The sequence below is a fragment of the Malaclemys terrapin genome, chromosome 4 (genome assembly GCF_027887155.1).
Source record: "Malaclemys terrapin pileata isolate rMalTer1 chromosome 4, rMalTer1.hap1, whole genome shotgun sequence".
Taxonomy (NCBI): domain Eukaryota; kingdom Metazoa; phylum Chordata; order Testudines; family Emydidae; genus Malaclemys; species Malaclemys terrapin.
In genome coordinates this window covers 25,061,695-25,076,045 of record NC_071508.1, presented here as the reverse complement: position 1 = coordinate 25,076,045, position 14,351 = coordinate 25,061,695, and the positions used below count along the sequence as shown (strand labels likewise).

The 14,351-nt window shown below is 51.9% G+C and overlaps 1 pseudogene; it reads right to left on the bottom strand.

Annotated features, from left to right (window-relative positions):
* Positions 1–1,429: 1,429 nt before the first annotated feature.
* Positions 1,430–7,054, bottom strand: LOC128837035 (serine/threonine-protein kinase pim-1-like; annotated as a pseudogene).
* Positions 7,055–14,351: the final 7,297 nt, after the last annotated feature.

Here is a 14,351-nt window from a genome sequence, read left to right as displayed (position 1 = left end):
CGCGCCACAAATCTCAGAGCCTGGGTCAACTGGCTCAGGCTGGGGCTAATAGCAGGGCAGACGTTCCCACTTGGGCGGGAGCCCGGGATCTGAGACCCGGTGAGAGGGGAGGGCTCCAGCCCGAGTGGGAACGTCCACACTGCTGTTGTTAACCCCAGAGCATGACCCCACAAGCCTGAGCCCATTGTCCCAGGCTCTGAGACTTACTGTCATGGGGGGAGGGGGGTTCAGTGTAGATGTACCCCTAGGTGAAATACAAATACTAATGGCCTCAATCGCTTTGTGCCTCGGTTTCCTCACCTGACCTACCCATGGGGAGTGAGGTAAACTAGCCCATGTTTGTGGATGGGGCATCTGGGATGTAATTCAGACGTATCCTCATTAAAGGGGGCCGGTTATCCAACTCCAAGTCTTACCCCTCCCTTTTGCTCAGGAGTTAACTCAGAAATTAGGGAGAGGCAGGTCCCGCAGGGCAGGAAACCGGTTCCGAGAGCTTCAGGCCAGAAGGGACCGCGGTGACCAGCCTGCCTGGCCTCCTGCATCGCCCCGGATGGAGACTGTCTCCCAGTGATTCCTGCATCCAGCCCATGACTCCTGGCAGAGTTGGGGCCTGCTTCTGAGCCCGTCCCAGCTGATCTCCGTGCAAGATTCCAAGTGATGGTGAACGCACCCCGCCCTGGTGCGTTGTTCCACTGGCTAAGGGCCTTTTACCGGTGAAAAAGGGCCTCTTATGTTTAGCCTGAATATCTCCAGCTTCAGCTTTCAGCCACCGAGTCTCCCCTTGGCTCGCCCCGTAGCACGAGCTTTGCAGGACACCCGCGACCTGCTGATCTCATTCCAGCTGACTCCCAGAAACAGCTCTCTCTGTGCAGCCAGACCCCCTCCTCCCCCCACCTGACAGGCTGTTCCCACTTCCTGCCCCACAATGGGGCTTTGTCAGGGCCTCCCAGCGCCTCACTGGGCTCATGTGACCAAGGGAATCAACCTCCACCCAGGGGCATCAAAGCGCTGGCTCTGTGCCTAGGTGTCCCGTGCCCTGGGGACTGGCTGCGGTTCAGTGGGGGAGGTGGGCGATGGGTGGCTCAGGGGGTCGCTGGCCTCCAGCCCGGTCTAGTGCATTCCCCACTGTGCTGGTCAGCAGGGAGGAAAAAGCTTCCCACTCTCTACATGCCTGGGATCAGCTCTTGGTTCAGGCCTAGCTCAAGTCTAAGCCGACACTCACCTATCGGTGCCAACTGCCCAGCACTGCTGTGTCCCTCGGGGCAGGGGAGAGACCGGGCTGGCCTGTCATGGATACACAGGAGACCCTCCACTGAGGCTGCTGGACACAGCCAGACCCAGTGGTTCTCTCTGGTGTCTCTTCCTGCGTCCTGGCCTGGATGCCGCAGCAACGGCAGGTAGTGTTGTACTTAAAGTACTGCACAGGATCTTTTCAGGGGGAATAAGGCAAAACACCACATTTATTAGTAATACATGTATTCATTAACACTGTATCATATGCATATAATATATTACACTTACACTCACACACACACACAAACACACTCCGTCTTGTTGTTACCAATTAGTTGCTCCCCTTAACTTCACTGGCCAGGTGAGTTAGATGGGGGAGGGGGTGGAGCCGGGCTTCTGCCGATCCGGATTGATGCTCCCATGTTGACAAGACGAGACCCGGGGTCCTCTGCAAGACACCTCACTTTTATAGCAGCTTTCCTCTTATGCAAATCTATACCGGATTCAAACTCTGTGTCTGTGTCCATTGGTCCTTTGTGCTGCTTTTTTTTGAGTGTTGTCCCAATGCTGCAAAGAGGGTGTTTTCAAAAGAAGGTGCTTGCTTCTAACCCCCGAGGCCGTCAGTATGTCTGCTTGTCTTTAATGAGCCCACTTGACACGTTTTATTGTCCTTGGGTCTGGCTCCCAGCCCCTCTCCAACAGTTGAGGCTGTCTGGAGGTGCTGCCTTCCATGCCTTGCTCATCCACACCTCATTCATTCAACAGGGCAATTGATTAAGAGTGGGGGTGGGGGGAAGAGCTCTTGTTCTACTGCTAGCAAACAGAAATTTTTCTTTTATCTTATTCTATCCTTAGGGGCTATAATATTACCAAGGGCAATGCAAAGTTTCTAAATGAGGCTTTGATACAAAGTTCCATGAAAACAGAGGTCACACGTGGGTAGACCCACCACAAGGTTATATGAAGAGGCACAATGTAAAGACATATGAAAATTATCAGAGATTGATCTACAGGAGCTGCTGGCTAAACGACTCCAGCCCTGTCAGGGAGGCAAAGGGGGAGAGCTCTGAGGGGGTCTCAGGAGATTGGGTCATTGTGAGGGGCCTGGGTTGGAAATGGGCCCAGAAATCAAACCCACCCCAAGCCCAGCAGGAGGAGACGGCTGGGGCCGTGTGAAACGTGCTACACAAGCGCAGGTTGGATTCTCCTCCCAGAGACGTGATGGAGAAACTGACTCCCAGCTAACATTTTCCAGGCAAGGGATCCTGCAAATGAGGCCAAACCATGTCTGCACTGCAGGGGCATTAAAAGCTCTGCTGCATGGGCCCTTGTGCTTTGTAGCATGGCCCCAGCCGGCGTGGCAGGAGCTCTCTTGTGCTAACAGAGACACCGCAGACGCTCTGCCCTTGGTTGGCGAGTCTCGATCATCTGGACATCCGCAGCAGCCCGCCAGTGAGGACACCGGCCCGTCGCTGCTGGACAGCGAGGACCACACCTAATACAGGTGAGAACCTGCTTGGCTTTCCCCTTCCCGGTGTGTTCCTTTTTACCCCCCACCATCTTCCTCCTGTCCTCTCTCTTTCTCTCTCTCTCTCTCGGCTTTTCACCTGATGTGAGACCATCAGCACGGCCCAACACCAGCATGACAGGAGAAGACAGTCCCCCCCCGGCTCTGCCCTGCCAGCGAAGGAGAGGGACCAGACCAGCCAGATGACACCCCAGCCTGGGGAAGTGAGCTGGGAGGAGGCCGACCTGCCAACCCAGGTATCAGCCAGTGACTTGTATCCTGAGAAGGTGGTGGAAAGCCGTACTGCCCCACCTTTACTACCCTGTCTCTTCTCCTCCTTCTGCATCGGTCTCTTGGGTCAACAGCTAGGAAAGTGACCCCCATTCACAGCAATCCGGCTACAGAATGAACCCTTTCCTGTCTGCTAAGAGGGACAGAATAAGCGAAACTAGCCAATGCCCTGTGATACATTGGATCGTTTCTCCTGCAGAACCACTCCGCGTCAATCACAGAAGGCTTTCGGGTTTGGGTTTGAACCTGTTTCTCTTGTGTCCCCTGATCAATAATTCCCAGCCTTTGGCGTGAACTTTTGAGTGCATTTGCCATGGGACTAAGCAGGCCGAGGTCTCTGGACCCCAGACCTGGGGTGGTGACAGGCTCATGTTCACACCTGTGACTGTCTGGGGCCATTCATCCTTTGACATTAACACAACAGCTCCCTGGAAACCCCCACAAACCCGCTCCTTGTCCTGCAAATCCCTCCTTTGCTGTGATGCTGATAACACACTTGACAATGATTCCGACTCTGAGCTCAGCCAGGGTGACCAGATGCACTGCACTTAATCCCTAACAGAAACCCCACCAATGTCTCTCCTATCTTGCCTTTCTGCCTTTCTACTCTGCGACGCTCCTTCGGTTTCCTTGGCCAGCGACGTTGCCTGTGGAGAAAACATGATGATCATCTTGTGTCCAGTGGGGTTCTGTGGCATGACCCCCAAGGCCGGGGCCACTGTAGCTGCTGTCTACATGATACTAGTGATCAATGACGGACATGGCACAAATCAAGCCCTTCAACTTAACCGCTTCGCTCCTGTATAATTCTGTACACATTTACAGCTCTATTGGGTTGCATTGTTTGTGCATCTGTGAGGACGCTCTGGCTTCTGAGGCTCAAAGCAAAGAGCTGAGGAAGGAAAGTTCCCATTAACAGCATACCTCGGAAACAACTAGCCAGGGTGCATTGGTTTCACCCGTGGCTGCTTCTGACCTGTTCCTTAAAAAGGGGACTATAAAATAAACCCAGGTAAATCTTGGAGAAGCAGAGGTGTAGGAAGATTCAAGTATTTCCCCCAGCACAGCCCAGATCGCAACTGAAGGCACTCAGAACACGGTGACACAGTGAATAAGACAGCTATTCAAATCAGTACCTTCCCTCCCCCTCCACAGCCAGTTTCCCCAAGCGAACCGTTCTTGCTAATTCCCTGGTCCTCGCTCAGTTCATATTCCAGGACTCAGCAGGTCAGGGACACTCATGGATGTGCCCATAAGACATCAAAAAAGTCTACTGGCAAGACATCAAGTAAGGCAGGAACTCAGATTCCACCCTGCTTCTGGCCTCTGCAGATGCTTACGCCCTTTGCCTTTGTTGTATTTGATCTCTTCCCTTCTGGCAGGAAGAGGAGACTGAGGTCAGAGCTCAGTCTGGTTCCTGCCACGTGACTGTTGTTTACAAACTTTGGGTTGTAAAAAATAACCTGATGTGCCACCAGGGGGCACCAGTAGCTTGGGAAGTTCCGCAGAAGAGAAGGTGCAAACCTGTCCCTTGTCATCAACTGTTAAATTAAAAACAAAAAATGCAGCCCGGCAGAAGCAAAACAAACCCTCAACAACAAACTGTGATTTTTTAATTTTTTTTTTTTAAACTCAACGGCCCTACCCGGAATATGCCTTCCCGGTCAGAAAGAATGTCTGCCGCCAGCAGCACAAGGCAGCTCTGGTTATTTGTCCCCCACGCAGATCCCTGCACCCCTGCTCCAAGGTCAAACACTCCTCCCTGGGTCTGGAGCTCCCCCCTCCCCAAAGATTTGACTCAGGTGCCTTTGGGCAGCAGAGGAAAGGGAGCCAGCTGTAAGCAGATCTCCCGCAGATCCTATTTCACAACATTCATCCCGTGACAAAACACAACTTTCCAATGAAATGAATAATTTAGCGAGATGGCGGAGACAGCAGCTTCTCCTCTTGATCCACTCCCCACACTGGATGTCCATCCAGCCTCACAGAAAGAAACTGTACAAGAGCCCTCTTCTTTATCCTTGGGGCGGCGGGGGCAAAACATCCCCTCCCCCTGCATTCTAGCTGCTAGATTAGGTTAGGATCCAGCATCTAAGCAGCCATGGCTGCAGACAGGTTTAACTCAATCTTTCCCCATCTATGAGGTGCGGCAGATCCTGTTTGCACCACCCCAGGAGGGTGGAATACCAGCCAGATCCCTCCTGAAATGCTACAAATACGATGGACCTAGAGAAAACCAAACCATTGGAACCAGAGTCCAACTTTCTCCTCTCATTGCTAACAGGGACTCCAAAGATTGATGCTGGTGAGTTCACACCCAATTTCTGCCCTGTGCCCCCCCGCTGCCCCCTGTGTGACATGGGCAGCTACCACCAGTGCCTGCGGTTAACACCCAACAAAAGGGCAAACACATTTGTGAAATGCTTTTTGGATACAAGGCAGGGAGGAAAACCCCAATGGTATCAAAGCTGCAGATCATACAACAGTATATTTAGCAAATGACAATGGCAGGGGGAGGAGGGAACAAAACATTCCCTGGCTGGGAAGTTACTGAACGTTTACAGGCAGGAACAACCCATTTCAGAGAGGAATTTCCCTGGCTTCCTTCCCTACGCAGATAAAATAGAAGGGGATGGAAATAGACACTCACCATCAAAATCAGTGTACACTGTGTCCTTGAGTAATGCCCCAGACCCAAAATCTATCAGTTTCAGTTCCCCGCTGTTGAGATCAATCAGGATGTTCTCGTCCTTGATATCCCGGTGCGATACCCACAGCTATGACAGTGCCGAACCGCCTCCAGGACCTGGCGGAAAAAGCTGCGGGCCAGCTCGTCAGGGAGAGCACCCCGCTCCGTGATGAAGTCAAACAGGTCCTGCACAGGATCCGGTCGCTCCAAAACCAAGACAAAGCTGTCCGGTCTCTCAAACCAGTCCAAGAGCCGAATGACCCCGCGGAAGCCTGAGCCCACTTTCTTCAGGAGCAGGATCTCCATGGGCACTCTGCTCCCGCCAGGCTGCACAGAGAGAGAAAGGAGATCTCCATCAGAGGCAGGCAAATCGACCCACAAAGTCAAGAGCTACTTACGACACCGGCTGCAACCTTAACTACAGAGCCATGACCATGCAATGCAGAGCCACAGCAGATATTCCTGCCCTAGACACTTACCAGCTCTCCCCAGTCAGAAATCCAGTCCCGGGCCATGTGCTTGATGGCTACCTAGAACACAAACAGAACCAGACAGACAATCAGAATCAGGTCAGGCAACCCCAGAAAGAGGGGAGGCAAACAAGGGACCAATGGAAGGGATGCAAGATGGTGGTTATGCCAGGGCACAGCAAAGGAGATGTAACTGGGTAAGGGATGCAAAGGTGGAGATCAATAGAGCAGCGTGCATGGGGAGCGGGCTGCAGGGGTGGGGGTGGGGGTCACTGTCCAGGCTCTACTCACCGGGGCGCCGTCCGACAGGCGGGTGCCTGAGTAGACAGAACCAAAGCCACCACTGCCCAGCAGTGGGCCCACCTGGTACAGCTTCTCCAGGGGCTCCTTGTCCTTCCCTGCAGGCAGAGAGGCAGAGACACCGGGATCAGAACCAGCTGTGTCCTCAAAAGACCTGGCCAACCCTCCAAACCACAGCAACCCCACATCCCTCCTCAGAACGACCTCCCTCCCCGAACTGAACCAGCCTCACATCCCTCCCCAGACCAAACTGGATCAGACCCCCCAGCCCTCCTCAGACCGAACCCCCCCAAACCGGACCAGACCCACATCCCTCCCCCGAACCGAACCAGACTCCTCTCTGAACCTACCCATCTCGAACCGAACCTCCCCAATGCCCAGCAGGACGGGGCTCCTCCCGAACTGAACCCGGACGACTCCGGGGCACCCCACTCCGGAGCCACCACCTGCTGTCGATCCGAACCGAACTGGGCCTCACCTGGCTGTAGCTTGGCCGGGTGCAGCTCCCCGCCGGACCCAGAGCACAGGTGGGCCAGCGAATTGATCTTGGAGAGCAGCATCCCCGCCCCGTCCCCTTGCTCCAGGGCCGGGGCCGGGACCGGAACCGGAACCGGCACAGCCCGAACCGAACCGGGCGCCAGTGGCTCCGCTCGCAGCCCCGCCGGGTCGGAACCAAGGGGGTGGGGTCCGGGCTAGTGCGGGAGGGGCGGAGGCCGGGGGGAAGGGAGGGGACGGGAATGGGAGCAAGAGGGGGGAGGAGTCGGGGGAAGGGGAGAATATGGCGCGGGGGGGAGGAATGGGGCAGAGACTGAGGGGGATGAAAGGGGGGGAAGAGGGAGTCGAGAGGATTCCTTCAATACTCTCAAAAGTGCTGTGAGGACCTGAGAAGGAAGGTGTTCTAGGTGGGCAAAATACTATTATTTGTGTAAAAATTCAAGAAGAGAATGGGTCTGATTCTCCATTTCCCTGCACCATGCGTGGTCACTTACACCAGGGCTAAGTGAGCAGAAAGTCAGTATAAACTGCTGGCAGGCTGCTTTGCTTGCATCGTTTGCCCACTGTGCGTGAGTCTGAATGATTTACACAAGGTGTAAGGTGAAGGAGAACGGCCCCCAGTCTTTCTCGTTAACATTCAAGTGAGGCCAGGAAGTGTCTTTTTTAAAGTTAGACAGAGATTCCTAGGACCAGATTTTCTAGGGCTCAGCAGACACGACTGGGTCAGATTTTCAGAAGAGCCAAGCACTGAGCACATGAAAATCTGGCTCTTAGTTTCGGTGCCTAAACGGGACATGCTAACACCAGAGGGCAGTACAATTCTACAGCTGATAAGAAGCCAGGCCACCTACACCACCCTGCGTTATACACCTTACAGAGCTTCTCTTTTCTCCTGAACCAGCCACCCCCTAGGTGCCAGCAGGAGCCTCCCAGCTGGAAGTGGGCCAAAGACAAAGGCCAACTTTCGATTCTGAACAAGACTGAAAGTGAAGGGACAAGAATCAGTTCTCCCTCCTGTGCCCAGCCAAGCAGGGGAAGGAACTTAAAGCCAAGTGAAAGTTGAAAGTTAATTTTGTAGCTCCCAGCTGCAGCGAGATCAGCCCCTCCAAGGCAGGGGCAAAGTGGGGGGCACGCGTGCTGTCTCTTGAGTCCTATTAGAACAGAAAGGTTCAGAGTTTCATACTTCCATAGCCTTTAAAGTCAGAGGGGACCATTAGATTACCCAGTCCAGTGGTTCTCAAACTTTTGTACCGGTGACCCCTTTCAGATAGCAAGTCTCTGAGTGTGACCCCCCTTATAAATTAAAAACACTTTTTATATATATTTAACACCATTCTAAATGCTGGAGGCGAAGCAGGGTTTGGGATGGAGGCTGACAGCTCGCAACCCCCCATGTAATAACCTCGCGACCTCCTGAGGGGTCCCGACCCCCAGTTTGAGAACCTCTGACCTAGTCTGACCTCCTCTATATCATGAGTTCACAACTTTTTTCTTTCTGAGGCCCCCACAACATGCTATAAAAACTCCTCGGCCCACCTGTGCCACAGAGGTACAAAAATAAAAAAACAGATTTTTTTTTTTTACTTACTTGGTGTGAAACGCGTTGCTGGTACTGACCCACAGGCTGGGTGGCCCGCTGAGGTGAGTAAAAGGGCGGAGGTAGCGCTCCCTCCCCCGAGTCCCGCCGCCTGGGGCAGATCCCCTTGAAACCTGCTCACGGCTACCCAGGGGGCTGCAGATCCCTAGTTGGGAATCACTGCCCAGAGAATTGCAGTTACTCTTGTACTGAGTCCAATAACTTGTGTTTGGCTAAAGCATGTCTTCCAGAAGGCACCCAGGCCTGATTGGACAACATCAAGAGATGGAAAATCCACCCCGTCCCTTGGCCGTTGGTGCCAATTGTTACCAGATGTGCCCATTACTTTGGGGTATGCTCATTTATTCGGGTTACTCCTCTGGGGAAGGGGGTTCTGTAATCCTGTCAATGTACTGCTTGTGTCACTTGTGTTTACATATGGAGCTCTACTTCTCCCTTCTGCAAGTCCCCTCCCAATGGAGCTATCTTGCAGGACCTAGGGTCCCTAAGGCTGGGTTACTCCCACCCCAGAACTGGATGAACACCCACACACCCACACTTACATTAACAGAGCAAGTCTGAGCGGACCGGGTCAATCAGCACTGTCAAGCTGACCCTTTATATGTCTCTGGGCTCACTGGGCTGGAAAAAGCAGCACTTTCAAGCTCTCTCTCCTTATATGCCCCTGGGCTCCATGGACTGGGTCAAGCAGCACTTTCAAGCTGTTACCCTTATGCGGCCCAAATTCAGCACGTCCCTATCCCCACTCCCCCAACACAATTGTACTGGCAGTAACCTACTTGATGAGCAAACCCTACAGTATTTTGGGCGCTGCAGGGATCTTTAGCATAGGTAAAAGAAGCGTTGCTGTAGAGTGAATGTGGGAAGCTAAAAACACAAACGAGTAAAGTTCAGCAAGAGAGAGAGAAGCAACCAACTTAACCATAGAAGTTATTTATTGAACAATAGTGATAACTACACCAGGAGAGCTAAACCAACATAACATACATGATTAAAGGCTAATACCTAAAGTAGACAGGAAAACAGAGCGAGAGAGAGAGAGAGAGAGAGAGGGGGGGGGGGTGTCTCACCGCTCCCTGAAGCTTGAACTGGTCGGGGTTCCCAGATGATGGTGGTAACTGAGGGTCCTGAGGGCAAGAGGCAGGCAGAGTCCCCAGCACGATCAGTGAGGAGATGATGGAGTTCCAGTGGAACTGATGCATAGTTTGGATCTAAGCATCAGAACCCTGACTAGAGGGTGAGTAGGGATTTTTGTAGAGAAAATACAATGGTTTAAGGGAGAACACTAGATTTGTTTATAGGTAAGCTGATGACTCAAGGGTTTTCTTTAGACTAGACAATAGGAGCTGATCACTCTGGGCTATGGGTGGTGTTTTCTTCCAGGGAGCTCACAATACAACTAGGCTGCTTCAGTATTTGGATATCAATTAAGGATTCATTACTAGAATTGGTCTGATAACTGCTGAGCTGGGTGTGTGTGCAGGCGTAGGTTCATTAGCATCTGGAGCAGAGATTCCCAGGATGCAGTGCTTCCCTGCTTTTTCTGGTCCCAGAATTCAGTGTGGTTCTCTGTTCTCCATTCTGGATGTAAATTGACATGTCTTCCTGTCCCATCTTTCATGCAGATGAGGCTAGAGGAGTTGTCTCTGCTCTCCATTCTGTATGCTAATAGAGATGTCTTAATCTTGTCACCCTTGTCAGGAGGGGTCTAGGTGTGTCTCCCAATGCCCTTCACTGCTCTCTGCAAGTTTTCTTCCTCCGATGGGTTTTGGTTTAAGCAGAGGCGGGGGGGGGTCTTTCATGAGTCAGGCTGGATACTGCACCCTGGTTCCCCAGGAACACAGAGGTGTCTGGTATCAAGTCCCCCCGTTGATGGGGTGCTTGCGCTGAGCGAGTATCCACATCACATCCTTGCTCCGTGGTACCGGGTCTGATCTTCCATCCATTGCAGCTGCCGCATCAGTGGTTGTATCCAATAAACCAGCAGAAGCAGACCAATTGCTAGTATAATTTGGGAACCAATGATCACCACAATGGGGTGAAGCATGATATTCAAAAGACCTGTTGCACTGGGGCTCCACCCAAGCAAAATCCCCCACCAAGAGTGATGGCCTGTGTTTTTACCTTAATGGCAATGAGACCCATTCCCAGTGAAATGAGGGAAACCTCCTTGTAGAGCTCAGGATAGGCATTTAAATGTTGTACAGTTCATATAGGCACAGTAAACTTAATATCACAACTAACAATGGTGGTTACATTATAGAAACAGCGATTAACATAAGGCACCCTGGGTTGGACCCAATGTCCATTAATTAATACAATATTACATCTTGTCCTTACACACACACACACACACACGCTTTACCAACATAGACAATAACAGACCCCTCTTCCTGGATAACATCTAAGGAACACTGAGACTTATTCCCAGGTTACCCATTCATCCCAACCCTTATGGCTAGTTCCAATCAAGGGAGCACATGCAGGTGCAATGTGAATTTAAACCAAATTGCTGGCATGAGCTTGTCACAATGTGTGCCCCTTTAATGGAACTACCCAGTCTGGGGGACCTTGCTGAGTCAGGTCATGTCCAGCTAAAGTCCAGTTCAGCAGTTCCCAGTTTATGAGGAACCGTGTGATATTCTTGCCTGCTAGTGTGATCAGAGACAGCTGCAGTTCCTCTCCAGGTAACAGAGGTGTCTGAGTTCCAATGACAATAATGACAGGTAGGGGCATGGTTGTTCCCCAAACAGCGGAGGAAACCAGGGCTACCCTGCACCTTCCGGCACCCAGGAGGCTGTCACTGGGTGTGTTTGAGGGTGTACGTCCTGTTTGAGACCACAACAGCTTACAGAAGAATGGGGTGGAGTCTGGAGTGGTCTTAGTGTCATAACAAAAATTGAGTGACTCTCCGGTGGCACTCTGAGTACAATTGGCAATGCTTTTCCAGGGGCAACCCGAGGAGTTGCCAACAGCGTAGAACTGGTAGCGATGCTGCAGGGCCAGGGGGTTGCTCCCAGTCCCATAGAATCCATACATGTGGCACAGCAATTTTACTTTCTGGGCTCCAGCTGGCAGGCACCTCCAGAGGTTCAGAGGGATCACAGATACAGCATAGAGCCTGGACAGCATCAGACTTCAGACACCTCTGAACAGCAGGGTGCTGGTGCACCGGTGAGATGTCATGGCTCGTGTACGGGACCTGTGAGGGGAGAAGAGACAAAAACTTCCCACACTCCCCCCGTATATACTGGGAGAGACTGGGACCAATATTACAGGGTGAACATGAGGCAGCGACCTATGTGAGGATGGCCATAATAAGTTAAGGACTTTTCTGGCATTTTCCTGTCTCAACATTGAGGTAGGCACTGACCAGCCCACTCGATGCATATTTGCCAACGGCTCAAAGCCGTTCCTTCTTGCTGGCCAAGAAGGGTGGCCGACAGGATGGAGAAGACAGTCTAGAGGGTCAGGTGGTTTGTCCTTCCATTCTTTGAGCTGTGAAGAATGAAAACATTTCCGCCAGGGTTTTCCATTTCTCCCATTCAGGATTTCTACCTGACACACACTGGGGCTGGCCCGATTCACAACAGAGCTGCAGCCATCCCAGGTGTGTGTAAAGAGCTGCTTAGCAGTGACAGAGGCAGTGTTGGTTTTAGCAGGGATGGCTTCCACCCTGGATTTTTCTAAAACAAAGTCAGTGGATTCATACACAGTTGAGAAACTTTGGCAGCTAGAAACTGAACCAAATTCCTCAGCACCTACACTGTTGCTTGCTGCAGGCAAGGATTCACTCTGAGCTAACTCAATCAACCCACTTCCACACCCTTCAGTTGCAGCAAACTGCTTGCAAAAGCTAGTCTGAGGTTTTACTCCTTCAGAAGCACTTTTAGGCAATAATTCATTTTCCCCAGAAATTTTGTCCTTTCCCTTTTCAGCGAGGGGTTGCTCTAGAGAAACATCTTCCTGAGCATCTTTCTGGGTTTCACTTGAGTCCAGAACAACTTCTGAGACAACTGACATACCCTCAATAAGCATAAACTGAGAGGCACATTCTGTCTGCTCCTCAGACAGAAGATTGGAGACAAACTCTTCCCCAGCAGATAAACTAACATTCTTAACAGTCACCAGGTTTGGAATTTCTTCCCCTTTGTTCCCAGACAAATGTTTGGAGATTAGGGTAGCTCCCTCCATGGGCAAGTCATTACCCCCAACAGACACAGTCCTAAGAACACTTCCTTCCTGGGTTTTAGCTAAGTCCCAGAACCACATCTGGCACAACTGACAAATCATGTCACCGAGAGACAACACAGCTTTGCTCCGGTAGCAGAGGCGCTCATAGCCGTTGGCAAACCACGAATGCACTAAACCTCACAACTTCACAATCAGCAGGAGGTCAGATCAATATCACTAGTCCTGGTTTGCAGAGGGGGAAACTCTGGCACAGGGAGTCCAAAGGTCAATGTTTTCTAAAGCGGTGACCACCTTGGTGCCTGATTTTCAGAAGCATGAAGCGCCTATAAGTGCAGCAGAAGCCAATGGGGGCTGTGAATGCTCAGCATCTCTGCAAATCAGGCCTACTTACTGTGGCCCGGGGAACTGAGCCACCCTGAATCTGTGGACATGCTTGAAAATCTGGTCTAAGTGCTCAGGGTCTGCCCCAACTCCCACTGAAGTCTGTGGAAAGATTCCTTTCCATGTCAGCGGTCACTGGATTGGGTCCTTCACAATCCATCTGTTCCATCCAGGCCTCAGGATAGGGAGATAGAGAAAATTCCCTCTCCCTGGGAATTTTACCTCTGGCTTCTTCACAGATTGGCCCCACAGGCTTTGTTCCTTGGGGAAATTGTTTGGGAATGACTCAGATGAAATCAGCCCCAGTTACAAGACACTCCCCTCCTCCCTGATGGGCTAAGCCAGCATCCCAATTACTGCCCCCCAAAGGAAGGTGGTGCCCAGGTTTTAACCCCTTACTTGCCATCTTGCAGTGGGGCAGGAGAGGAAAAGTTTGACTTTAAGGTTTTATTCTGCCCAAATCCTGGTTTTCCCATGAAAGGTGAAATGCACCCCAGGGCAGAGGGCCCACATAGGGCTAGACCGGCAAATGAACACAGGGACAGATAGTCAAGGACTCAGCACCTGCAACTGGGACATGGTTTTCCAATAACCTCATTCAGGCACCTAAATTAGGGTCAGATTTCAGCAGTCCCCAGTCCCCAGTGTGCAAACGTGTTGGAAAGTCCTGCCCTTAAGGCCTATTTTCAGGACTTAAGTAGTGCCAAGGCCTCGGACGAATGTCACTCTAAAATGATAGCTATGGAGTCCCGCTAGCATGTGCCAATGACGCACATAGAGGAAGGCATGAGCCAAGCAGGACAAATATAGGGCCATACACAGACTGAGGGAGGGGATGAAATGCCACCTGCTGCCTGAGGGGACTGGCTATTCACTCAATAAATAGTCAGCAAGCTCAGGAAAGGCACCAATCAGCAAAGGGAGCCAGGATCCAGCTCTCTGAGGCCAGCTCCCCATTCCTGTGTGACATGAGTTTGGTGGAACTCAGCCCAACTCCCAGCACCCAGGTATTCACCTCACACAAGCATCACAATCAGCAGTGACTCAGGCCGCATGGTCAGCCACCTCAGCGGAGAAGGCAAGGCCCTATTGAAACTAAATCCCCCCATCAGGCCCTCCACAGCTGAGTCTCATTGACAGAGTAGGATGGGAGGAAGCTGGCCACGGGCCGAAGCAGAGCAAGAGGGACGGGAG